Source organism: Canis aureus, chromosome 22 (assembly GCF_053574225.1).
Source record: "Canis aureus isolate CA01 chromosome 22, VMU_Caureus_v.1.0, whole genome shotgun sequence".
Taxonomy (NCBI): Eukaryota; Metazoa; Chordata; class Mammalia; order Carnivora; family Canidae; genus Canis; species Canis aureus.
In genome coordinates, this window is record NC_135632.1 from 46917463 (window position 1) to 46944942 (window position 27480).

At 38.4% G+C, this 27480-nt stretch overlaps 1 protein-coding gene across 28 annotated transcripts in view; it reads right to left on the minus strand.

Annotated features, from left to right (window-relative positions):
- ARPP21 (cAMP regulated phosphoprotein 21) overlaps nt 1–27480 on the minus strand; it is a 155144-nt gene that overhangs the window by 113941 nt on the left and 13723 nt on the right. The window contains exon 1 of one of the 28 annotated variants that reach the window (XM_077865882.1): nt 639–884. The exons of 26 other annotated variants lie outside the window; for them this stretch is intronic. The gene's annotated coding sequence lies outside the window, so the exon portion shown is untranslated. Of the gene's footprint in view, nt 1–578; nt 885–27480 lie in introns of those variants that run through there. One more of the 28 variants, XM_077865880.1, reaches the window with a different exon arrangement.

A 27480-nucleotide genomic window follows, 5' to 3' on the forward strand; every position in this document is an offset into this window, starting at 1 on the left:
AGCGGCAAAGACAGCTTGAATGCAAACAGAGATGGATTCCTAATAATATTTGCCAAAACCAAGCGGTATCTCTCCCTTCTACTGCAACTCTAGGGCACACCTGCTAAATCCACCAGCATGCATACCTCTCCCATCACACACCCATCTTTGCAAACACTAAATGACTCTCAGTTATTTTGTCTCCAGTTGAAAAACACTCTCTGCCTCCCCCTTCTGCCCCCCTCCCTAGTTTAAATGAGCACAGCCGGTTCCTCACCGGATTTTACTGTGGTTATATTAACAACATATTGGATTACAACACCATTTGTTGTGCAAGAGAGAAACAACTGTTGAAGATGCGATCACTAATATAGTCAATAATTTCTAGCTATGACAGATAAGCGAACATGCATTGAGGACAAAAATGGATTGCTAATCAACAGTCATTTTAATTTTTCGATTTTGACCAGTTTCACCATGGCTACTATGACTAACATTTGATATTAAATAGAAGTCAACATGTCTTAAAATTACAATCTATTTAAGTAACCAGTCCATTATCTAATATGTCATAGAATAGGCACCAGTGATGAAATTACCACATGCTTTTTGGATTCTGTTTTCCTGTTCCCAAAGAAAATGAAGTTATCAAAGATCACCGAAATCTTTTTGTCTTCTTTCTCTGATCCTCATATTTGTACAGTGGCATTTAATCCAGCAGGCGAATGGCAATGCAGTTTTCAAATCTAAGCCTTAGATGCATTATTCCAGCCCCAGTAGGTGGATGCAAGATATAATTCTTTCCATGAAGAAAAAGGAAGAACAAACTGATATTCACGTAACCAACTCAGAGCGTGAACAGCCTGGATACATGTGTGTACGTAATTACCAGGACACGTTTTGAAATAGCACTGAGCTCTAAAGTCAGCGAGGTATTATTCTTGCATGCCTGAATCATAAAGTCATCATCTACCGAGATAAAAGGGAATATGGGCATATGGGAATGAGCAGAAAGGAACATATGGATCACAAATATTTTTGTAACTGATTAAAATTGTTCTCTTTGCTAAGAAAGCAGTGCCAGGAAATCAACCCTACTCCAGCTCTCTGTCCGCCAAACTACCCGACTCTTCCACTGCTATTTAATCTTAATCTGTTTAAATTTTTTCCCATGTTCACAAAAAGGCTAAATTATTTTTAACAAATATCTTTTATCCGACATTTGATTAATGGATATACTGCCCAATTTTTAATTGTTATAGTGGGAGGGGTGGAGGGAGCAAAAGGAGACCCTATACAAATGCACAAAATAAAAGTTACTGTAGTTCTTTCAGTGGAAACAATATTTTAATCATAATTTAAGGGATAAGTATTTCTTTAGCAAAGGCAGTCAATCGCTTGCAAACAAGCTATAGGAAATTGATCAGCAGCACTGTCAACTGTTTACGATGAGGAAAATAAGGAAAAGCACTACCACTTCTTATATTTATGTTATCTCTTCTCGAGGTTACTTTAGAGTTGAAAAAAGAGCAATTGTGGGATCATGGGGATGAGAAAGCCAGGGAAAGGGGAGCAAGGCACAATGCTGGACTGTCACGTGGAGAAAACTCAGGATTAGGTTCAAATTCCAGGAGTGATTTAGTTCTCAGCGGATATCTAAAATGGGAAATTAAAGTTGAATTCTATTAGCAAGTTGGGAAGGTCACTTTATTAGTCACTTTCCTCATAATCCCTTCAGTAAAAATGAACACAGGATGACTAATCTTATACCAAGTCAATATAGGTAATGCATGATGAAATGCTACAATCAACATGTATTTATTTGAACAATTGAAATATTTCTCCCCTAATGTATTGCTCCTTCTTCCCTTTCTTTTTTCTTTTTTTTTTAAGCTGGTCAAAGTTCTGCAAATGTATGCCACTTATAAATTGTGGTAATACAATTTGTCAACTGGCTGTGTGAGGTTTTACCGTGACACCTTAGAAACTAAAGGTACATTCTATTCTCAAAACAGTTACTCTGTTAATGCTTTAAAATATTCTGAGTATGTAAAATTAAGTTTAAAGAGTAAAAAAAAAATTGGAAGATGATCCTTTCAGAAATGAGATCCAATATGGGATGAACAGGGTATATATACTAACATCTTCAGCAAGTTGGAAATTTTCCCAGGGTGACAAAACCATCAATAACAAATTTTCACATAAGTTTCATTCCCCCCCCCCCCAAATTTTCTTTATCAATACAAGAAATGGTCAACCAGGAGGTCTATCCTTTAATTAAACTCTTTGGTCAACCCCATGCACAGGCATGCTATGAGATTCTTGAATTACTCTTGCAAATACCAAAATAACCAGACAATTGTTTTGTAGAAAGACCCTAAGGGCATGTTTAAGAAAAGGAATTTTCATACTAGGGTTTTAGGGGTAAAAATATTTTACTGAATATTCTTATTTGAATTTTTTAAAAAATTTATTTATTTATTCATGAGAGACAGAGAAAGAGGCAGAGACACAGGCAGAGGGAGAAGCAGGCTCCCCGATAAGCAGGGACTCGATCTCAGGACTCCGGGATCATGACCTGAGCCAAAGGCAGATGCTGAACCACTGAGTCACCTAGGTGCCCCTCGTATTTGAATTTTAAGAGCTTTGCAGCTTGTAAACATGTAGTAGATCATATGTAGAATATCACGTTTTCTTCTTTAACCGGTATAATAAACTAAATGCTAACATAACTTAGATCAACATTTAGCAAAATTCCAATAATGAGCATAACTGATGTCACAGTTTTGGACATAAGAACAGCCCTACAATAATCACAAGTGCCTTTAAAACAAGAGAGGTCTGATCTCCGTAAAAACAGCCAATGGAAAAAAGCCGATGTTTCCATTGTTCATTCTTATAACAAGTCTTATGGAACGTATACCATGTGCAAGGGTGTTCTACATTATGATAGGGTATTCAAGTCAAGTAATACAATCTCAACAAAACACTTTTTTTCTAAAAATACAAAAGAAAAGTTAAATACTTCTAATGGATCCACATGAGAAATTTTAAGTAATTAAGTAATTTCATTTTCACCATCCACTTTGTGATTATTCATGCAGTGGAAAAGAAAGATGATTTTTGCTTTTATAATTCTTAAATATTTCCTCAGTGTATCTCAAAGGCAAGAAACATAAATTTGGGAAAGGAGTCTAATGCACTGGATCTCAGAGTAAGTATTTGGAAATCCCCAAAGAATGAACAAATTGATGAAAGTAATGACATTAAATGTAGCTGGGGCTGATAGAAGATTTTACATTTGGGTTCCAGAAAAACAGGTTACATCACTTAGAATTTTTAGCTTAGACATGAGAAGACTTAGAAAGGACATCATAGCTATTTTCAAATGCTTAAGGAATATTCAGAGAAAGAGAAATTAGCCTTGGTCTTCCTCCAAAATTTAGAACTAGGAAAAAGAAAGAAAAAAATAGAACCTACCTTTTTAAACATAGAACTACCATATGACCCAGTACTTCAACTCCTAGATGTATATCCAAAAGGACTGACCAGATATATGTATTTGTATACCAGTATTCATGGCAAAATTACTTCTAACAGCCAAAGCGTTCAAAACAACCCAAGCGTCTATTGACAGATGAATGGATAAACAGAATGCACTATACACATGCAATGGGATATTACTCAGCCTTAGAAAGGAATAGAATCCAGATACATGCTACAACATGGATAGACTATGAAAACATTTTGACCCAGACACAGAACAAATATTGCATGATTCCACTTATATAAAGTATGTAGAATAGGCCAGTCCATAGAAACAGAGAGTAGATGTTTTTAGGGGATGGAGGTAAGTAGGAAAGGAGCTGCTGTTTAATTCGTACAGAGCTTTTTGAGGGATGATGAAAAAGTTGTGGGTATAGATGTGGTAATGGTTATGCAACACTGTGAATGCATTTAATGCCACTAAATTGTACATTTAGGAAAGGTTAAAATGACAAATATCATATTATGTATATTTTATTGCAATGAAAAAGAAACTACAAAACCTTTTTCTTCCTGAATATGATATAAATCACAAGTAAACAAATCAATATACATACAAAGGCATCAAAGGCAGAAAATGACAGTACAAGAGGAGGAACTATCATTCTACTTTACAAATTTCCTCTGATGTGTCGATAATATATACATGTAAAGATGGGTTCTGTGGATATAAGCCGCCCAGGTTTGTACTTGTCTGACATAGATACCCAATAAAGGGGACCATCATCACCATATCACCATCTTAGCAGTCTTGTTTTTGGCAAGATAAGCTTTGCTATTTAATTTATTTTATCCAATGTGGACATTCCAAGAATAAAGAGGATAGGATGTTTCGTTCTGGTGGAAGGTTCTGCCAGAATCAGTGTGTGCGTGGCCAATGTGTTTTCACCCATACCAGGTAACAGACACTGCTTCTAACTGAAAAAAACAATTCTGGGCACATTCTTAGTGTAATGCAGACATGGGGCTGTCAATAATTTGGATGAGAGAGCTGGATGTAACAAAGCAGCTGGTCAGTAGGAGCTGGTCATGTCAGGGACTCATTTTTTGCTTATTTTTTATTGTAGAAAAGGAGAATTTTCTGACCAAAATCAATGCCGCAGAGAACAGCGCTAATAACCCTGCTGCCATAATTGAAAATAATCCAAGACTCTGAGAAAGCATTGAGGATGATATGGGCCTTACTCTGTGATCACTGGGACTGGGACTATTCTTGGAGATTTTAAATAGTCTCAACTTTCACAATCCATACCACCTTTATTTCCTATCCCATCTTAGAGCCTAGAATTTACATTTACAAGGTAATATCATCTATCTCTAGTCAGGTCCGATCTTAAAGAAAAAACAAATGTGCAAGTACCCAGAGACCCACAGCACTGCAAAGACTCTTGATATCAGCCAGTCTAGCCCACATTCCATCAGTGACCTGGGCAAGATCCACAAAAATATAGTGACCGGGTGGGGTTGAAAACACTGTCATTTTGATTGGGGATCAGAGCTCTTGTTAATACCATGTTCCTCTAGGGACGACTCTCTTAGAAATCTAGACCAGGCTCACCTAATCTATGCATTTAATTTTCAGGATAGTGCAAGAGAGACCAATAGATTGTTTTTCACTAGACCACTATCTTCCTCTCACAGGAGCCAGTAAATACTGCACAGAAATTGCACAAATACAGCGTCTGATGATGGTGTTTCTTCTGATTTTATCCCTAATATTACATGGACATATGTAGTTTTCTAGACATTTTTCTTAGTCTTTCTCTTTTAAAATCCTAAAAGCTCATAAACCATAATTATCAGAATGACCTAAAGTTATCTGCTAGCTATCTGCCCAATTTCCTCCTTCTACTTGTAGAACTCACAGTACCCATCTTTCCAGAAGCCATACAGGAAATCGCATGCCTGCAGGATTCTCAGATAAAGTGTGCTCAGGGTTTGCAGGAAGGCATTATAAATTTTTAATGTGGAACAATTAATTAGAATCTATACTGGTGCCAGAACACATGTAACCTTTAGAAATTAATGTCTCCCTCCCTGATCTTCAGGCAAAAAAATCAGGATCTTAGACTTGAGGAGTTGCCTTGTAATTCCAAGTATAACTAAAACACAATTTTTATGAACTTAAATAACACTGCTGGGATCTTGTTGATGGTGATACCATGTAACTTTGCCAAAACAAAAATGTTCCTAAATAATTAGATTTTCCAGAAATCCCACTGAGTTACACATTCATCCTACATATTTCTCTCAATATCCCTGTACTGTGATCTTCTACAACAAGCCATCCTATTTCAGGGATTGGGGGGTGATCAACTGAAATGGTACTCTTGCTTGGGTGTTATTCTTCTCACAGGTGCTCAAACATCCATATCCTAAATTCAGTCCAGTTCAATACAGTATTCAAAAATGTCCTCTTTTGGAGGATCTTGAAGCCAAGAAAATAATCCATTATCTATTCTCAGTTATTTGTACTGGAGAAACCCTGTAATGGAGTGAGGATTTGTCATAAAATGCACATTCTCAACTCTGGCTTAACAGATTCAAAATTATAAAAATTCATCATGAAGCAAATAGGCACTTCAAAAAAAGAGAGGGGAGAAATATTAATTTTATTCAGCACATGTGACATGAACTCTTCGCCTTCATTCCTACAAGAAGTAAAAGAAGCATCTGTCACTTCAGAAACAATGAAACTTAACAAATGTGACGCAATGATAGGTGGCAGAGTGGGAGTCATTAAATGTTTGAGTCATTAAAATCTTTCTTGCAGAAGAGAAGAAAGGAAGAGACATGTAGATAAAATGAATAAAAGCAAAGATAAATTGATAAATTGTTACTCTGTCAGATGTTTGAAATGACCATAAAATTCATGTTTTTCCCAAATGTAAATTAGGAAAAATAAGAGGTTTTCACTGCAATGGTATCTTTGTTTTCCCTTATGTCAACATGTAGTGTTTGGTGCTATAGATTATGAATATTTCACACCTTAATGTTGCTTTTTCAGAATTATCATTAGCTAACATCGTTACCAAACCTAATCAAAAGGATTAACACAAGAGTTTAAATTACCCACCCATGATTTCACCTCTGCCTCCCCCGCACCCCCCAGCCCACAGCAGAAGAATAAAAAGGTTTTCCAAGGGAGGGAGGAAAGCAATCAAAGGGTGCTTCCCCAAAATAAAATGCTGAAATGTCCTAAGGTCTTTAGGGTCTCTGATTGCAGGACAGGCGTGCTCTACTCCCAAAAGGGAGGTAGAGAAGCAGGAGGGAGAGGTTTAGCAGAAACGGATGAATGCTGCCATCCTAAGTACAGCACGGGGAATTTCAGGAGACTCGGGCACAGAGGGAATTTCTACTTATGGAGGGTACCACCTCTCTGGGCTTCATTGTGTGTTAGCATCCTAACAGCAAGCTCTTTCAACAGAATCAACAACCCCACCAACAAATGTTTTTCTTGAGTATTTACTTTGACATGGATCATTTTGGCCTGTTTTCCCTAGATTATGACATTTTGTCCTCATATCAACCACCCCATTCACTGCCAGCCTATCACGGGGAAGACAGCAAGCTGCCTACTTGTCCTGTCTCTTAAGTGTGAAGTCAGCTGGTTGTTGACTCCTTCAATCACTGAATCTCCCAAGTCTTAGAAATGCAAATGCGTCATTTTTTAACAAGGCTCCCTATTTGAATCAAGTACTAAAAATCACTCTCCCCCCACTATTACATAAGTAGCACAGTGGTAGAGATTTCTGCTTAAGTCTACTTCTAGATTAACTTCAGTGCTACGAACAATGCCTGGCATGGAGTAGGGCTTGTTGCCTCAGTGAAGGAAAAGAAGCTCCAGATCTGTCTGCATTCTAATCAGTGACGACTGGGGGACTTTTCTGGGTTTCTGCTTTCTCCACCTAAAAGCCAAGGCATCTAATCACTCAGAGACCTACTTATCAATATGGTAAGGGTTAAGGTACTAAAAGGTAAAAGACAAAACCATGACATGTTTCTGAATGTATGGATCTCAAGACGGTTCCTGTCTGGCTTTGCTCTGTTAGTGAGCCTATGCACTGGCGAGAGAGCATGGGAGCTTATTTATTGAGCATCTACTGCATGGGACATTCCATGACCTGCTGGATAGGATACCAGAGAAAGGAAAGAAATTATCCTGGACCCGAAGGAATTACCAATCTACCTAGAGAATTCGACAGACAAGAGATTCGAGAGCAAAGCAATCCAGACTAAAGCATTTAACACAAGCGACATACATACAGTACAAGGTTTTTTCAGTCTTCTGTTCTCAAAGGATGATTTTGACAGCAATCTTAAGGGAACCAGTAGATACAATTAACAGAAAACAGACAATCAAAGACATTTTTCCTAAAGATCAAAAGAAAATGTTGGTCCCCTGAATGGAAGATACACATGGCAGGCAAGTTTCTTCAGGTTGTTGGTAGTTTCTAAGTTTTCTTGAGAAGAGTGATGGCATCAATCAAATGCATACTTATCATAAGTCAGCTGGCCTTGCTCACATTTCCAGGCTAATGGGGTTATAGCAGTAGTGCCTCTCATCTCTTCTGAATCTACCTACCTCTTTGACTGATGACATGAGGTTTCCGTGAGTGCTCCCCCTACCGAGCTCCCACCCAAATATCAGGACGCCTCTCAGGATGAAGCGCTGTGCACTTCAGGTGCAGTGGCATTCACACCACAAAGAAGATGATCCATCTCCACCGCATGTGCCAGCTCTGCCCCCTTCTCCAATGCAAGAGCCTTTGACTTTTCCTGTTGTGTTTTTCCCTTCTCTATACCACCTAACATAGTTCTACACAAAATCACGCAGTGACAACCCTACAAACCCAGTCGTGAAAACTAAAAAGCCACTGTGCTGAGGTCAACACATTTGCTAGCAAAGAATAGAAGTGCCCGATAAATATTTCCTGCTAGCCTCAGACTTCCATAAGATGATGCCCCTAAAAGACTGGGTAAATGAATGCCTTTGACACTGGCATGTTTTGGGTTCCAATGGGTGGCAACATTGTGTTAGAATTTTTCCTCACCACAATTAAATCTCTAGAAAGCCTATTTCAAAGGTCGATGTAGGAGAGCAACTGCAAAACCACCACAGGACAGGTGTGCGTTCAGCATCTCAAGTGCTGAAGAAGTGGTAAAAGTGCTTCAGATGATGCCTCCTCTTCTGGAGGACAGAAAAGCAGTCAGCAAGTGGAAGGAATGATTTATCTACATAGAGAGGCAGAGACTTGGGTGGAACAAATGTATAAGAAATGAAAACCAACATGCAAGGCAGTGTCTCCAAGCTTTTATTTCTAAGCCACCAAGAGTTTGGCTTGATCTAGATCCTGCTCTAAATATAAGCATTCTGAAGAAATGTTGTAGATGACTAATGTGGCCACTGGAATGTATCTTGGACTGGTGATGTGCTTAACTCACGGCAGAAATGTGATCCACACCAGTTTGTTTAAAGGAGAAGTGGGTATTTTCAGGAAACCTACAACCTAGAGTCTGCATTTTTGTGGCGCCCAGAGCAGCCAGGAGACGTATGAACTGGTGTGTGCCTGCTTGTGTTGGGTGGGACTCCAGCTCTAGGGCCATCTGTGACAATGCTTTTTGGACCCCAGATGCTACACTTGGAAAGTACATGTGGTTGGTCCTTTGAAAGAGACGGGCTGCAGTTTAAAGCTGGCTTGCCTGCGGCCACTCAATGTCAGAACTGCAATCACATGAAAGGCTAGTCAGACACGATGCTGTCTCCCTGCTTCTCCCTGTCCCAACCTCATGCAAAGTTTTTATTATTTTTTTAACAAAATGTTTTCACTTAAAGGGACAGTTAAAAGTTAAAGAGTTAGTTGCATTCATTCAAGACTACAAGCATTTGCAGGTGAATACCTTCTCCTTTGATGGACCCTCCTACCTTGGATGTTCCCTGTACAAACCTTCTGACAAGACCCTTTAACCCTGAGAAACCCACATCAAGGCAAATGGGCTTTTTGCTCTTTTAAATTCTCTATATTTTTAAATATCTAATAGATTTTGATAAACTTATAAAAATATGAGCTTTCACAAGCTCTGTGAGATATTACAGCCTGCTGGGGTTAGCCACTGATGAAGAAAGAGAACAAAATAGGTTCTCAAAGCACTCTGTGAAAGAACTGGCAGAAATGATCAATGCAATTCAAAAGACACATGAGCAGTCTCAACACAAGAGTTGAGAGATGTCAGCGTGTGGTCCCAGGGCTGACTGTTCCTGTGACTCTTGAGTTGTTTGCAGGAATTCCCAAGGCCATGGGGAGATTGAAGATTTGGGGTCATTTTATTTATGGATTCTATAATCCCTACACTAAGAGCCTTGAGGGGGTTTATCCATGCTATACATGTGTCGAATCATTAAAATGAAATAGTCTTGAAGCTTACTTGCTTTCTAGGCACTTCAGTAGAAGAACACTGCTAGGAACCTGACGCAAATTGACATTTCTATAAGGCATGAGGCCATCTCACCCACTTCAGTGTCTCTGCTAGGCAACCTTGCACTTAAAAAATCAAATGGATATAGCATCTCTACAACAAAGTAGGACAGCCTGATCCCTAGAATGAGGCTGGAAATTGATATCGCACCAAAGAACGAAAACATATGTGAATTCAGTTATTAAAAGTTTGCAAGAATGTACATCCGGGCTACAGATTGGAAATGCCAGGCTGAAATTGTCTGGGAAAGAAGCAAATTTGTGATTTGATATATCACAGAAATAAAATATTGGCCAATCTTATGTAACATGCAATACTCAGCTTTTGAGCTCCAGGCTTATATGTGATACCTTCAAGATTTTAAACATAAATAAAAAAGAAGTCAGTCATTTATTCATAATACATAGTAAGACATGCTCAGAAGTAGAATCTGTTTTGCTGGATATGGTCTCCTTCATAAAAAGTCCAAGACCTCAACACGGGGAAAAACTATACAGTGGGGAAAAATATCATAACCTTTCTTTACTCATAATGGTAAATTAGAAAGGAAGAGGAAGGAGGTGGGGATGGAATGAAAGGAAGAAGGCAGGCAGGCTGGCCCAACTGTCAGAAAAAACATGTGAAATTTACCTGTGAAAATAGAACATGGACTATTTGGAGGAATGCATGATGAAGCCTGCAAAAAAAATAATTTTCACACATAGATTTAAACACAGAAAAACAAAAAGAGTCAATCATCCATTATTATTAACATTTAAACAGAGACAAGAGTGTTCATTAAATAAACAATGTGTTAGGGATAGCATTGCCCTGTATTTGCTAAAGTATGGTATATGGGAAAATATGCTCTATACTTCAAATGATTACATATTTTCTCTAAAAAATAAAAGAAGATATAAGGGAAGTAAAGAACACAAGGGGATCTTGTTACCTTCCAAAGTAATCTACATGAAGACAAGAAAAGTAATTTGATGTATAAGTGCCAATAAATTCTAATTATATTAACATAAATAACTAGCCTCACAAGGTTTACATACTAAGGAAGGATGAAAGTCTGTCTATCTATCTATCTATCTATCTATCTATCTATCCATCCATCTATCTACTGAGGAAGAGAGAGTGAGGGATGAGGAAAGAATGAAGGAGGGAGGGAAAGAGGTGCAAGGAGGGAGAGACAGAGACAGAATGCATGTGTGCTTGTGCATATATAATTTGTCCAGGCATTTGAAACAATCCTCTGTGGTCTAAAACTATACTTATAACCTCCATTTTAATTCTGGAAATACAGGCTCTCTGTTGAAAACTCTACGGTCTAACTATTCCTATGAGGCTCGCACACACCCACAGATGCCAATTTCAGGTCAGGTCACAATTATTCTAATTCTCAGAGAACCCAGCATGAGCAAGAGGATAGTAACTCATGAGCAGAACATGTAGGCTCTTCCCTCTGCTGACAATCCACTGGACTCACCAAGATGCCAGACTTAAGGTGATTCTGCAAACCTCAAAAAAGTGCTGCCTATCTAGATGCTCCCTCGTGCTGTAGCATTTAGACATGAATTTAATCAGCCACATTTTGGAAGACTTTGTTCTTAAAAAAGTGCTGTGGTTACAAGTAAAAACCTTCCTCATTACCTGGCCTTCTCTGGGAGCAACCTGGTTGAATGGCCTGGGCTTTGTTGCCAGTTTTGTGACATGGCATCATTATTAAAAACTGGTTAGAAAATTTAGGAAGCTTTCTTTGAAAAGGTATTAGGATGCAGCATTTTCACATATTTTATCTTTTCAAAAGTTGTGCGAATGAGTCAGGAGTAAATTTATTGCTTTTTGTTTTTTCTTTTCTCCTTAAAGCATTATGGCTGAATTATTTGGGCATGCCTCTTAGTGGATTTTCAAAAATAATTGCAGGGTTTTCTTGAAATAAGTATTGGAGCAAGTTTCTTTTACGACTAGCATTAATAAGTTACCGATATTATATTCACCATGGCCTATTTATTTATTTAAAGATTTATTTGCTTATTTATTCATGACAGACACAGAGAGAGAGAGAGAGAGAGAGAGAGAGGGGCAGAGAAACAGGCAGAGGGAGAAGCAGGCTCCATGCAGGGAGCCTGACATGGGACTCGATCTCGGGTCTCCAGGATCACGCCTTGGGCGGAAGGCGGCGCTAAACTGCTGGGCCACCAGGGCTGCCCCACCATGGCCTATTTAAAGTGTACCCTCCAGCCTTCTTAATACAAACTCTATCTACACCTACACACACATGAACACACACACACCTGGGATATATGTACATAGAGAATGCAATAAATACAATATTTCTTAGAAGTAATATATACAGCTTTCCCCAAGAATTGTGGCTGCAATTTTTTTCTAGCCTTATTTTAATAGAGATATGTTCCCACAAAAATGAATACTTCAATATTTAGGACTACTCCTCCCCCAAAAATGGATAAAACAAAGTCATAGATGATACAGGGATATTCTAGTCACCATTCCTGGTACACCAATGCTGTAAGCCCAGTATATAAAGATATGCCTTTTTAAAATCAGTGTCTATTCAAGGATATATTTGGTGTCCAAATGCTGTCCCATTGCTGGTTCCCAGAGTGCATTATTTCAGAGAGCTGCTATATTGATATCATTCAAAATTTCATTACAAGTTAAGATACTGTACCCTCTAATTCCCCATTTCAAACTAGATTGTATTTCCCTTTAACTATAAGAATCTTACAGTGCCTCTTTCCTCTTTTCTTTTAATGCAGCACCTCTCCAGAATGTATTAAGAAGTAAGCCAAGCTTGCCATTTGCAACAATGTGGATGGAACTGGAGCGTATTATGCTGAGCAAAATATGTCAATCAGACAAAGACAATTATCATATGATCTCACTCATATGTGGAATTTAAGAAACAACACAGAGGATCATAGGGGAAGAGAGGAAAAAATAAAACAAGTCTAAATCAGAGAGGTAGACAAACCATAAGAAACTCTTAGTCATGGGAAACAAACTGAGGATCACTGTAGGGGAGGGTGATGGGAGATGGGGTAACTGACTGATGGACATTAAGGAGGGCACGTGATGTAATGAGCACTGGGTGTTACAGGAAACTGATGAATCTCTGAACTCTATCTCTGAAACTAATAATACATCATATGTTAATTAATTGAATTTAAATAAAACTTAAAAAAAAAAAAAAAGAAGTGAGCCAAGCTACAGATGGAGCCCAGCTTTCAAAGAACATTGCAAAAAAGACTTGTTTCTTTAGGAAGAATCCATCAGTTACTTATCTCTCTTTTACATAAGTTATTTAAAAACAGGGACTATCCCTATTTTTATTGTACTGAAACACCACCAGACATTTAGTAATGGTTTGAGGAAGTACTAATTTAATAAATTAACACATAAATTTAACAAGTCATGAGATTACAGTGCCTTGTCATGATGCAAAACTGTGGAGGTCTCACTTTCAAATTAGCAATTATGTCCCCATTATCATTATCATTGCCATAAATCACATTGGTAAATAAAACTATTTTTACCGTGATAGAATTTAAGATTTTACATAAAAATGAAGTTAAATGCTAATATGAACAGAGTCAATTTGAAACAATTCCAATGCATCTATTGGATACTCACTCTGTGCCTGACATTATTTTGATGAAAAATATCGTATAAATGGATTAATCCTTAAATATTTCATTTTGGAGTGGAGAAAGCTGAGTCAGAGAGACATGAAGTAACATAGCCAAGATTTTACGCTAGGAAAGGGTGGGGTTAGAGTTCAAATTCTGACACATGGGTTCCCAAACTTCAACTTTAACTGCAACACTTTGAAATGAGTGAGGATCACAGGTTCCACAGGCCAGACAATAAATAATAATGGGGTCCCAAAGTGATGCCAGGAGTGACTCATGAGATGGAGGGTATGTGCATGATGATACCTTTCTAAATATTCTCAAGTGAAATTTTTTTACTCTTATATTTAAAAAAGTAAACAAAAAGATAGAGAAGAAACCAAAAAAATAGTGAGTGAATAACACTGCAAGTAACTAATTTGCAGTGTTAATTGCACTGTCCAGCATGTTTGTGGGGCAATGTAATTATCTATTTAGTCAGAAAACACAGAAGTAAAGGTAATGAAGAAAATTGTTAATAAAAGCAGAAGTATAGAATAATTACATCTAATCCAATGTGCAATAAAAGGAGCTAAGTCTATGAAAACACATTTTCATGGAGATCAAGACAAATGGATGTCAAAGACAAAACTGATGAAAAATACCCTACACACAAACCAATGTAATAAAAATTTTAAATCTACTTTTAAAATGCCAAAATAATAAACATTTAAATTATCGCAACATATCTTTTGCACTTGGAATAAATATCAAAATCAATACAACTCAATTGCATTTAAAAATCAAGTCATCTGGGCAGGCAGGGTGGCTCAGCGGTTTAGCACTCCTTCAGCCCAGAACATGATCCCGGAGATCTGGGATCAAGTCCCACATCAGGTTCCCTGCATGGAGCCTGCTTCTCTCTCTACCTCTCTCTCTCTCTCTGTCTCTCTCCCTCTTTCTGTCTCTCATGAATAAATAAAATCTTTAAAAAAAAATCAAGTCAGCAACAACTGCAAGTGAGACTGCCCTCAAATTTCTTAAGAATTTGAAGATATTTTTATACAGAGCCACTGACTTGCATATTGTGTTTTAAACTGACTTCCCTCTATGAGAAATCAGCCAAAAAGTGCCAAGGAAAATTAATAGTATGTAGAGAGACCATGTAACTTCACTAAAAGAAATGTGATTCCCTTCTACATTGTTGATTTGGATTCAGAGAAAGGTACACGGGTGACATCTGTAATTGTATATAGCATTCTCCCTGTATACATCTATTCAACTCTTTTACTGAGCAGTCCCCATATAGGTTTGTCACTTTTAAACAGCTCCAGCCTGCAGCCACTGTTCTTTGAGGGCAAGGCTGGACCAAAGGTCTGAGAATTTGGAGAAAGACCAGTTGAGCCCTTATACCACGAGCAATGATCTGGGTATTTTCTAACATCACAACACACATCATTATGTTTTCCTTTCAAAGCCATAACAAACAGAATAAATTGAATACCACTCGTTTAATCTACATACTCTTAGTAAATACCTTGGTAGAAACAGGGGGAACAGAGACAACTAGAATATAACCCGCCTCTCCTGGAGGACTCGGACTTGAGGGGGGACTTGTATTAATTGTTTACAAAATTGGGTAGAGTCTGTTAGGTGGGCAAAAACGAGGGCGCTTCTCAATAGGAGAGGATAGTTTCATGAACTCATGTCATGTTTACCCAGAGAATTTATTTCTGGTTTCTCAAATATAGGAAAGAACTTATCCTGAATATTTGATATGATCTCTTAACCTCCAAATGGATGTGTTTACATTACATAAAACGACTTGATTTTAAAAGACCCAGCAACTATTGCTCTGTAGAAATAGATACATAGATGTGCATGGGTATCTCAATACAGTTTTGATTCTGTAGTTTCTTTAGAGTGCCCATATATAGCATTTTGCTTAGAACTTTCCAGTTACTTTAGCTTCCTTGCTTCTCCAAAAAACAAGCTCTCATCAACTGATCCTGGAGATTATCTTCACTTAACATATTAAACAAACAAATAAACAAACAAAAAGCTTAGGCCAGGGTCAGTGATGATGTCCAAAATCATGCGTCTATCTTTGTAAAGGCCACATGACCACTAGGACTTAGTCCTTCTTCTCCTAGTGCACTATTCTTCCCAAGCTGCTTCAGTCCATATGTAGAAAGACATAAATTTAAACCAAATCATGTTTATGTTAACCATGTGCATTCTGACTTGGGATGGTACCCTCAACTTTATCTTTTACAATAATTCCTCAAATATCTGCAAATCCACCGACCTCAAAAGAGTGGAAGTCTTGCTTTCTTCACTGATCTAAAATTCTTCATGTAGTTTGAATGTCAGACAATTGTCCCCTAAATTAGGCCACACACACACACACACACACACACACACACAGCAGGTGGGTTAAGCCACTCAGAATGTGCAAGTGACACTTCTCACAGGCCCCTCCCCAAATGCCAGATCAGGCCACATTGCAGCCTGGGGTTGGTTCCAGCTCAGAGAACAGAGTAGCAGCTGCTGGGAGCTGGCAGCAGCTCAAGTCTCAGCTGTATTCTTGGCCCCCTGCCTCCGCCAAGCACTTACTAGGGGCGCGTGACCAAGGAAACAGCTGAGCCCCCACCTCCAAGAGGAAATGCAACCGCCACAGCCCCCACTGCCACCTGCTCTGGGGCCAAACAAAGACCACGTTCCTGCTGGCTCTTGCAGGGGTAAGACGACTGCTGAATCACTCCTGAGCATGCCAGAGCTGATCTGCTCAGGACAGGCAAGCAAAGGCATGGTCTGACAGGTTGAAGCATCAGTCTGAACACTTTGGCAGGCCACCTGCGGGCCTGAACTTGCACGGGAATCAGATACGGTTCGGATGTTCAAATCATGGGGTCCTAATAGGACTGCTTTGGATATTCTCTGTAGCATTTTCCTGAGATACCCCTTGCCTAAACAGAAATTTTGATTTTGGTCTTGAAAAATCAAAAAACAGTGGGTTGAAAAATTGCTGAGAGCACAGAAAACTGGCAAACCATTTCCAAGTTCACTGATTTCCAGGAGTCCTCTTAACACAACATAAGTATGAAAATGAAGCAAATGCATTAAATGTCCTGTATCTTCCTTGGCCTGGGACTCACGGTGTGGCCTTCTTGGGTGCTGTGGAACGCAGACACAGGACAGTGAAAGTCCGTGGGGATGAGCCTGCCACTTCCCAGAACCAGGGCTCTGACAGCTTCAACTCACGTCAGCACTATTAAGAGACATCCATGACTTCAAACATTGTGAAATCTCACCCTCCTCTGAGGACATGTCTGTGTCCGTATCTGTCTCAGAACAACAAGAGAGGCTACGCTTTATGCTATTAAAAAATCTTCTGGAGATGGACAAAATGTTGAGCCTTTGTGATGTGCATGTGGGGGTCTCTCATTCAATTACTTCTGTTTTGTGTATGTTTTGAAATCTTTCATAATAAAAAGTTTGAAGTGTAACAGGTTCTTTGGGATTAAATAATCTTTGAGTACAAATACTATGCACTCAAAGAAGGCTTTAGTCGAGATGAGAGAGATTCTGATTTCTGGGAGATGATACTTGTTTCCAGGGAGAATGTGAGAGGTTTGAGGACCCATTACAGACTGTGGCTTCTTTGAAAAACTGACCCATGTCGAGTCAAGGTTTTTCTCACTAAGAGTGATACGAGACAGATTTTCTTCAACCCTGATGCATGCTTTGAAACAGACTAGCTCTAGGGCATCCTGGTGTTAATTTTTTACCTCTCTGGTCAACCTCAGGGGTAGACATAGATCCTCTTGGAGGACGGACCTCTTGGGGGATTATTTTAGCTGCAGAGAGTTGAGTGGCCCAATGGCACACTTTTTCTACAGTAATTTATATGCAATAACTGATCGAGGGGGAGTATATGATCTGGCTCTCTCAACCCTTGCAAGACAACCCGAAGGCCATTCTAGCCAGATAAAGAACACCTCATGGAGTCGGTGTTCTTTGAGATCTGTTCTCATTCTTTGGCCTGAACTGTGGCTTGCCTTCTCCCTCTGCACACTCCTTCTCCCTCCCTGCCCCTCGTGGCACTGGTTGCAAGAACTCTCCCCAGTAAACATCTGGCACACCAAATTCCATCTCAGAGTCAGGCTCCCAGAAGCCTACCTGGGACACCTCAGGACATCCCTTTGGAAGGTGGGAATCACACTGTGGCAGTAATAAAATCCAGCTTCAGAATCATTGGTTGGCTTAAAACCCTTGTGAGTTTCTCCAACCCTTGACACTTCATTGTTGCTAATTCAAAGCTTTCAATATTTATAAAGGTACTAAAACATGTACATACAATTTGTGTTTGTATGCTGAACCGTAATTCTGAGTTACCAGTTCTTACATAACCACATATTTAGTTCTAGTCAATTAAAAAAAAATCTATGACTCTCCCCAAAGTTATAAATTCTCACTTATACATGAAATGTGATTCTATTTTTTACCTCCAATTCTCAGAGGCCACTACTCAGTTACATAATCCTGCAACCTCAAATCTAACATATGTCTCCTTGTAGGCACCTCCAAAAATTACTACCCTAAATGCAATTCCAAAACCACTGGCAATGAACATGTTGCTGCTACATAGGAGACATTAAAGGTGCCGTGATAACCTATGAGTTAATGCCAATGAAACATTAAGCAGTTTATGAAAAGTATTTCATTTGCTTCCCTACAATCATGAATAATTAGCTGCCACTGTTTCCACTCTGCAGATGGGATGACTGAAACTCAGCAGGGCCAAGAAACCTGCCCAAGATTACACAAGTTGAAAGACACTGACCAGCCCTCACTTTATCCCCAGGAGATATTTATTATTGTTGTCTATCTAATGTACTCTTTTAGAGAACAGGCAGGACACAATACGGTAAGAATTGAATATGCTGATTTTAAAAATATTACAGCCAGCTGTAAGAAATCTCTAAGTATTCTGATTTCTCTGTTCCTCCATGCAGTGTATATGCATTAGCACTTTCCGGATTCTAGGAACAGAGCAGCCTAAACAATCATAATAGCAGCTAACATTGGCATTGTGTTCCTACACTGAGTAGTATCCTTTGAACTTCAGTAAAGACTCACAGAGTCCCTTTATCTCTCTATCCATCTTTATGTCCCACCATTTTCCACTTCTCTTTCTGGATAGGCCTCGGAGGTGAAGTTTTAATAGCACGAATCATTATTCTCATGAGCATAGCTCAATAACTAATTTTCATACTCTGACAATGAATCAATAAGAGAATATTAAATTGTATTAGGTATTTGATGTTTTACAAGGCTGAGAAGATTTGTGTTTAAATTGGCCAAAGTAAAACATGTGGTCTCTTGGAGGACCCAGCTCTAATTGTGCAGATAATCCATGTGTGTGTGATCGTGTGTGTAATCAGGCCTGTTCATGTAATGGAGTCAATAACAATTATTTAGTCAGCCCCTACTAGGTACACAACATCCCGCTAGGAATTGTGAGAGGTACAATTTTTACAGTCCAGCATCTGCCTAGAAGAGATTTATAATGTGCTAAAAATGATGACTTACTCAACTCAGCTCTTCAAAGACTTCTCTTTTTTTCCATAAACATGCTAAACAGTGAATTCCAAATGAATCCTTATCAAGTATTACACTAATTTTCAAGGGAAAAAGTTAGATTAAACTAATTCATAATCCAAAGAAAACTCCTTTTCTTCCAATAGGATGAAGAGAGTGATATCCTGTAAGTAAGAAAGGAAATATTTACTCCAACTACTCAGTCAAGAATTAAGAATTGTCCTTTTGAGTCCAACAATTACTGATGAGAAGTGAACTTTAGGACTGTGGTTTCACATTATCTTAATCTGTTATTACACATATTGAAGAGATGGGAGCCACCTCCTTCTCTCCCTCCCAAGTATGGCTCTCTTTTTCTAAACCTTTCTCCATGGATGGGATGCAGAAATTGGAAAGAAGGGCACAGGTTCAGCCAGTGGTGAGGATGCTTCAAAGGGCAGAGAAGTGAGGTTGAAGCAAGAATACACACTTAGGGCAAATGTGCAGGGAGAGTGGTTGGCAAAGTTTGCTGACATCTGGAAGGATCAAACCAGAATAAGAAGCTGGAGTCAGGAACAAGCACAGATGTGGGACGGCAAATGGTCCTCTGGTGGCTAGACCCACCTTTTACAGATGTCATTTTGCTCACTGCTCAGTGTGTGAATAGACCAGTCCCCTAGGCCCTGCTAAAGAAACTCAAAAGAACAATTTAATTGTGAACTTAAAATAATTTACAGTAATTTAGAAACAATTCCTTAAGATTGTTTATAAAACCATCTTTTGCCTTCAACCAGGTCAAAAAGAGTAAGAAGTCAAGGTCTGTTAACCTGAGGATCCCTGAGAAGAACGCCAGGAAGGCTTGTCAGGGCTAGAGCATGGATCTGGCCCGTGGCAGCATGTTTCATGCTCTCCCTGTGCCAGCAGATGGTGCAATGCACACCTGCGACACGTCACAAAACAGCTCTCTGAAGTTTTTATTACAAGAATTTACATGAATCTTTACACATCCAGGGTCCAGTGTACCCGTGTGTCTCTTGATTTAGCTGCTGCTGACCTATATAGTGTTTTTGTTATAAAACAGGAAGCCCCTCCACCAGTTGGGGCCACAGCCCAACCCCTCCAATCTCCAAAGATTTCCTTCTTTGGAGAAATCATTCTTACAATATGTGAGGGATTACGACTCTAAACCTATATATTAACCAACAAGATGAGATTAAGAAGTCACCTCTTCCCTTATCAAATCTCTATCTCCCCACTGCCTATGGTCAGTCTTTCTTTGTGCGCACACTGAGCTCTATCAGGGCAAACATCTCCATTTCAGTGCTCCTCACACAGGGTCCTAAAGTTGTCGGAAGCTCAGGCTGTATGTTCCCCCATGGACAGGGACTATGGCTTATTTATGGGTCCCTAGGAACCACCAAAGTATCTGGAACATAATAGGAAATTAGCAAATGTTTCTCAAAAGATCAATGTCTTCTGTGAATGTCCTCTAATCAACTGAACCAGGAGAGGTGGATTAGTTTTGCAATCGTTTAAAATATTAACTGTTTATAGTATATCAATAGTATATTATAAAATATTTTTAAAAATTAAAAAATAAAATAAAATAAAATAAAATATTTAGGCGGGGATCCCTGGGTGGCTCAGCGGTTTAGCGCCTGCCTTTGGCCCAGGGCGTGATCCTGGAGTCCCGGAATCGAGTCCTGCGTCGGGCTCCTAGCATGGAGCCTGCTTCTCCCTCCTCCTGTGTCTCTGCCTCTCTCTCTCTATGTGTGTGTATCATAAATAAATAAATCTTTAAAAAATAAAATAAAATAAATAAAATAAAATAAAATATTTAGGCATATGCCTTGGAAAAAACTGATCTTGGCTTTATGAAGAACACAACTAAGATCAGTACACATTTTCTAGAAATACATTGGCCACCTTATTTGAGAAGTCCCTCTTCTGGGAAAACTGGACATAGTTTACTAATGACTCACTTCATGATTTCTGAACTACTTCATCTGATTCATCTGTGAGTACCTATTGAGTGAATAGGTTATTATTATTGTCTTCAAGGGGTACTAATTGGTATTTATTTACTTAGTAGACCAATATATTAAGATTACACATAGCTGGAGATCCAAAAGACACAGTAATGACAGATGCACTCCTTTCTACAAATTCTGGGACAGACGATAGAATCATTAAGTGGGGGCTCCTGGGTGGCTCAGTCAGTTGAGCGTCTGCCTTTGGGTCAGGTCAGGATCCCAGGATCCTCGGACTGGCCCGCATCTGGCTCCCTGCTCAGTGAGAAGTCTGCTTCTCCCTCTGCTTCTCCCCTGCTTGTGCTCTCTCTCTCTCTCAAATAAATAAAATCTTTAAAAAAAAGAAAAAAAGAATCATAAGTGAATTTGCATGTTGATCAATGTTTTTCAAACTTTAGGTTATGACCTGTGAGGAAATCATGAAGTTAAATCATTGGGTTCAATTTTTAAAATGAAATAAACAGAACACAGAATGGAATGGAGTGAAATGAACTAGACTAGAATAGGTAAGAATTAGAGTATATTGTTGCCCTTGGTAAGGCTAAGACTTCTTTTGTAAAATTTTATTTCACATATGTGTATGCAAGTGTGGGGTGTGTATCTGTGCACATATACCTATGTCTGTGTGATGGAGTTCACATAAAAACATTTTTAAAAATAAGTCTGTCAACAAAGTTGCTGGAAGAGATCACATAATGTTTTCATGGCTGAGGAGTAAATTGAAATATATATGTAACTCATGTCTTGATTACCAAAGTCAGCGAGAGAAAATACTGGCTGTGATAGGGATCCTGCTGTGAAATCCAAACATTATTTGTGAGATGCAAAGACCTTATCATTTAAATATGACGATGGATGCCTCTGATGAAGATAGAACATCTTCGTTAAAACAAACAAATGATTATCTTGGACAACAGTGTAAACAAGTCCCTAATTCATGAAGCTGCTAATTGCTCTTCCCAGCTGCAGAATATTGGCCTGCACTCCATGTCTCACCACGTGTAAGTGTGCATAACACTCGCTCTTAAATTCAGCCTCACACGAGTCCAGCCAAACACACCAAGGTCTGGGGGCCAAAGAGGGTCAGTTCAGAAAGAACCTGTCTATAAGGTAGCTAATTAAGGCATCAAGTGCTTCATTTTATAGACATAGATTTTCCTCTATGGTTGTGATGGAATTAAACTTGTATTTAAAGTACTTTATTTCCTCACAAGACTTACTGATGTATCACCAGGAGAAGAGCTTTTGAAGCATCTTTTGTAGCCAAAGGAAATGGATACTTGCTATCCTTTTTTTTAAGTGAATCACAAAATTGGTATTGGAATAATGGTAATCACAAATTCCCCTAGTGGTTCATATTTAACTCACTTAAACACATCTGCCTTGACTCTTACTATAAAAAATAATAGTCACTATGTTTTCATATATTATATTATGTGCCAAATGCTACAAGGAATACTTTACATTAATCTCACGCACAATATTTAAGGAAGGGAGGGAGACACGGAGGGAAGAAGTGTTAAGTTTCAGAAAAGATGAGTCCCCGCCCAAGGTCAAATAACACTGATATTATTCAAATGTAGGTCTCAAGTACCCATGCCCTGTCAAATGCCTCCCCGCATGTTGTTCAACCTATGCATTTGGTATGTGTTCATTGAGAAGTGAATGCAATATCCATGTATACAATCATGAGTGTTTATTCCAGAGAGATGCCAAACCACATAATAACTACACCTTTTATTATAGCAAAGTATGAAAGTCAGAAACATGCAATTATTTTTTATTGGTAAAGCTGATTTGGATATCCCACTGAAATATAAGAAAAGCATACTCAGTACTTGATTCTTTTACTAATCTTAAAGCTGAGAAGCAAATGAGCTACAGAAGACTCATACTATAAAGTGGACGCGTGACCTCTGGTCCGAGCCAGAAAGTTACCCTGTCTGGAGAAGGGCTAGTTCTAAGGTTCATGAAATCTCATCTTGATCACCATGTTAGGATTCAGGTTTGGAAATTTCTTTGAGGAATGTGCCAGATCCTAAGATGGCGCAGTCTCAATCCACAGCTGTCTTTTGGGACTGGGTTCAAAGTAGAATCTGCACATCCTGCCTTGCTGGTGCAAGAAGGTCAATTCTGTTCAAGAGTTCATGAATAACCTCAGGGTCAGTAGGTCACATGTAGACTGAAATGCACTACTGACAATTGCAGTCTGCCTGAAAAGGAGAAAATATCACAAAAGAAAACACCACAAAAACCAGAGTGTTGTACATCTGTGAACTGCTTGGACTCTGAAGCTGGACTTCCAGAATGGAAGCCTGCTTCCTCTACTGACAGAGCAAGTTACTAATGGTCTCCATGCCTCAGTTTCCTTATGTGAAAATGGAAATAGGAAGAGCCTCTACCTCACAGATGATTGTGAGGATTAAACAAGTGAATTCATGTAAAGTACTCAGACAAGTACCTCACACATAGGGAGCATTCTATATGTATTAGCAACTGACTCTCTCTTACTGGGACAAGCACATGCATCCATTCAACAGAGATTTATGGATATTACCTGATTAGAGCTCTGGCTGGAATTCAACTGCCAACACTTCTGGAGACCCAGACCTTCTAGACACTTCTAAAGACTTTGGTGTCTCTAAAAATTATAGACACTTCAAAATGATACTGGCTTCTGTCCAAGACTCTGAGGGAGCCATCACTGCGCTGTTCAAGATGTGGGTAGATGGCAATTCCTGAGGCTTCACACATATATGTAGGAGGTATCTGGATGACAGTTCTAGCATCGTCTGTCTTTTCCAGCTAGTATAAATGATAAGAACAAACCTGCCCGTGAAATTCACATTGAAAGTGACAAAGCTTACAGAGAAAGACTCCAAGAAGAAGAGCAAAGGAGGAAATGGGATGACATTGCTAAAGTTGACCAACTTCCAAATTTTTCCTAGGATTCCTGCCTGCAGCAAATGGCTTTAAGAACATTTATAAAGAATCCTTCTTACAGATATCATTTGTTTCCTTTTGCTTGAGATAAAGCACACTTATTTATTTAAATAAATTGATACTTTCACTTCATAAAATGGTGCAAATCCAGTTACTTAGTGAAACTAAAAACAGTACTATTCTTATTTTTATCTTTTTTAAATTGATAAATAATTTTCAAACGATCATAAAATTGTCATATAGTAAACTTGGCCTGTTGTGAGTCGGGGCTATATAGTTCCATGGGTTTTAACACATGTATAAGTTTGTGTAAATAATCAGGCTACAGAAGAGTTCCAGCACCTGGAAGCTCCCTTGTGTCATCCCTTGCTAATCACACCTCCTCTCTGACATGTCTCTTGGCATTCATTAATTCATCCTCCTTTGTTGCTATATTTTTTTCCATTTTGAGGTGTTATATAAATGGGATCATGCAGTCTGTGACGTTTTGAGATTGGCTTCTTTCACTCAGCATTAAGCCCTTGAGAGCCAACCAAATTATTGCCTGGATTTGTAATTTGCTCCTTTTTATCACTGAGTAATATTCCACTATATGGATGCACCACAGTTTGCTCAGTCACCTTTGGAAGGACATTTCGATTGCTTCCAGTTTGAGGCAATTATGAATAAAGCTATTATAAACTGCTGTCTACACAATTTTTGCATTCATAGTTTTCATCTTTAGTGCTCACTAGTTTTTATTTCAAGGTTGTTTTTTTTTTTTTTTTTTTTTTTTTTACCCCCAGAATAACCAGTTTTATAGATTAGGGATTATTCTGTCTCCATGGACTTAAAGTCCTACACTGGAGACTCTTAGAATACAAGCTTGGGAGAAACTTTCAACTCCCTATAATCATCCAGGCTCCTACTCCTTTTTCTAGTAGAATTTGCAATTCTTATCTCTTCTCTTAAGATGCTATATTTTTAAAAAATAATTTTTAAATCAAAGTAAATTGAGATAAATTTATTAAAATGTATTTGTTTTGAAATGTTACAGTGTTTCTTTAATGTTTCAGATTATGAAACACCAATCATGCAAAATCTACATTGACAAGTTTTATGTTTTAGATTGGTGGTTCCCATGTTATGGTCCACAGACCAGCAGCATCAGCACCACATAGAAACCTGTTAGAAATGCAACTACTCGGGACTCACCCCAGGTCCACTGAATCAGAAACTGCTGGTTGGTCCAGCGAACTGTACCTGAATAAAGCCTCCAACTGATTCTGATGCATGTGCAGGTTTAAGAGCCACTACTTTGGGGATGCCCTTGAGATGACATCCTTGGTACTCACCCACACTTCCTCCCTTCCATAATAGGATTCACTTAAGGAATAGGATGGCTCATTTGTGTTGAGATATGGGTCCTAGATCACCAACTGACATTTATAAGACAGATGGTATAGTTCATTTTGGTCACTGGGGAAGAGCCATGGAATCAAAACCTAAAGTCTACAGAGATCCCTAAGTCTTCATTTGAAAGGATAAATTTATCACCCTACCCTCTATTTCTATCTTATCATTTTATTGGTGCAGATGGGCAGAGAACAGGGATAGATGAAAGTTTCCTCTCTTTGCTGATACCATTCTATAACCCTATACTTAATTGGTATTATTCATTATCAGTGAAATAAGTGAATTCAGAAGGAAAATTAAGTAGAAAAGCAGCTAACTTAGTTCACACCATCACTGATCTCCCAATAAGAGGGAGTATTCTTTTTAAAATATAACCAGATCCCCAATTTATATATATATCACATCTAATATATATTAGGTGTATGTGTATAATTTTATAATATAACCAGATTTCAAATGTATACATATAAATATGTATAAAATAAATGATACCATATGTAATACATAGTATATAACATATGTGTGTATATTTATGTATTTTTCAACATATACACAAATGTGTATTATTAAAAAGTTTATATACATACTTATTTTCTGTTTTGTTTTCTCTTCAGAAAAAAATTCCCCAAAATAAAATTACAGAAATCCTCTAGTCCTAGGCCAATATTTATCCAAGTAAACCTAGCTAATGCATATGATAAATTATACAGGTTAAGAAATTTGGAGCGATACTCTCTAAGGTAAACACACTGCTATCAAATAAATCCTTATATTAACCTATAGATAGTATTTCTAATATTTTCCATTTCTTCAAGTTAGCTAAAAGGGGAAAATAAATATGATTATTTTGATTATTAGTTTCCTTCGGGCCACAAAATATGGTAGAAACATTAACTTACTAAAAGCATGCATTGTTCCCAAATTTCCCTGTCCAATAACTTAAAAAAGCAATTGCCTTGACAAATAATTAATTAATAGGTTTGTCATACCTACTACACTTCACTATTATTTCAGGATAAGCTGAAATTTCTGTTAACCTCACCACTTCCTTTATCTGAGAAACTGACACCCTGAGGGTAGAAGGGTAAAAAGGCCACTTTGATCCTGTACATCTGCCAAAAGCAACTGTCACCCTCTGTGCCAAACACATGGAATGTACAGGCAAAAAAACGAGTGTGTGGTGCTCCAGGTGTCTGGGGTTCACTTGGTAGAAAACAAATTGGGGGCAAACACTCTATGAACAAAGCTCACACTGGCTAATTCTAACTCAAGTTTTCCTGAAGATAATTTCAGGGGGAACATATTAGTAAAAGCGGGTAATTCCATCCTCAATATCAGTAATTGCATAAATAGGTGTTGGCAGGTGGACTGACAATACGTTTATGCACCTGGAGTTGTCTCTTTCCCGTGGGACAGAAGGCAGAGTATAAATATACAACGTAGCACTTTCCCCAACTTAACAAGGGATAGCTCCAGAACCCTTATTTGCAGAGAAAGGTGAGCTGCCTTAACTACAAAGAATTGCAAAAGAGTGCCAACAGCATGCATTTAAAAGACCAAATCCTGTGAATCCATTAGGAAAAAAAAAAAAGAAAGAAAACAAGAAAAGAAAGACAATTCTTCTTTAAACTCCACCTACAGGGGCACCTGGGTGGCTCAGCTGGCTAGCTGAGGTCCTGATCCCAGCCAGGGTCCTGGGATGGACCCTGAGCAGGGAGCCTGCTCTCTCCCTCTCTTACCTCTTCCCCTGTTTGTGCTCTCTTGCTCTCTCTCAAATAAATAAATAAAATCTTAAAAAAAACTCCACCTATAACTTAGTATCTTCAAATCATTTTTTTCATTTATATGCTCAAAAAATTCTTAATTAATATTTTCACTTAGTCACTTATTCCTGGTCATCTGTTTTTGTG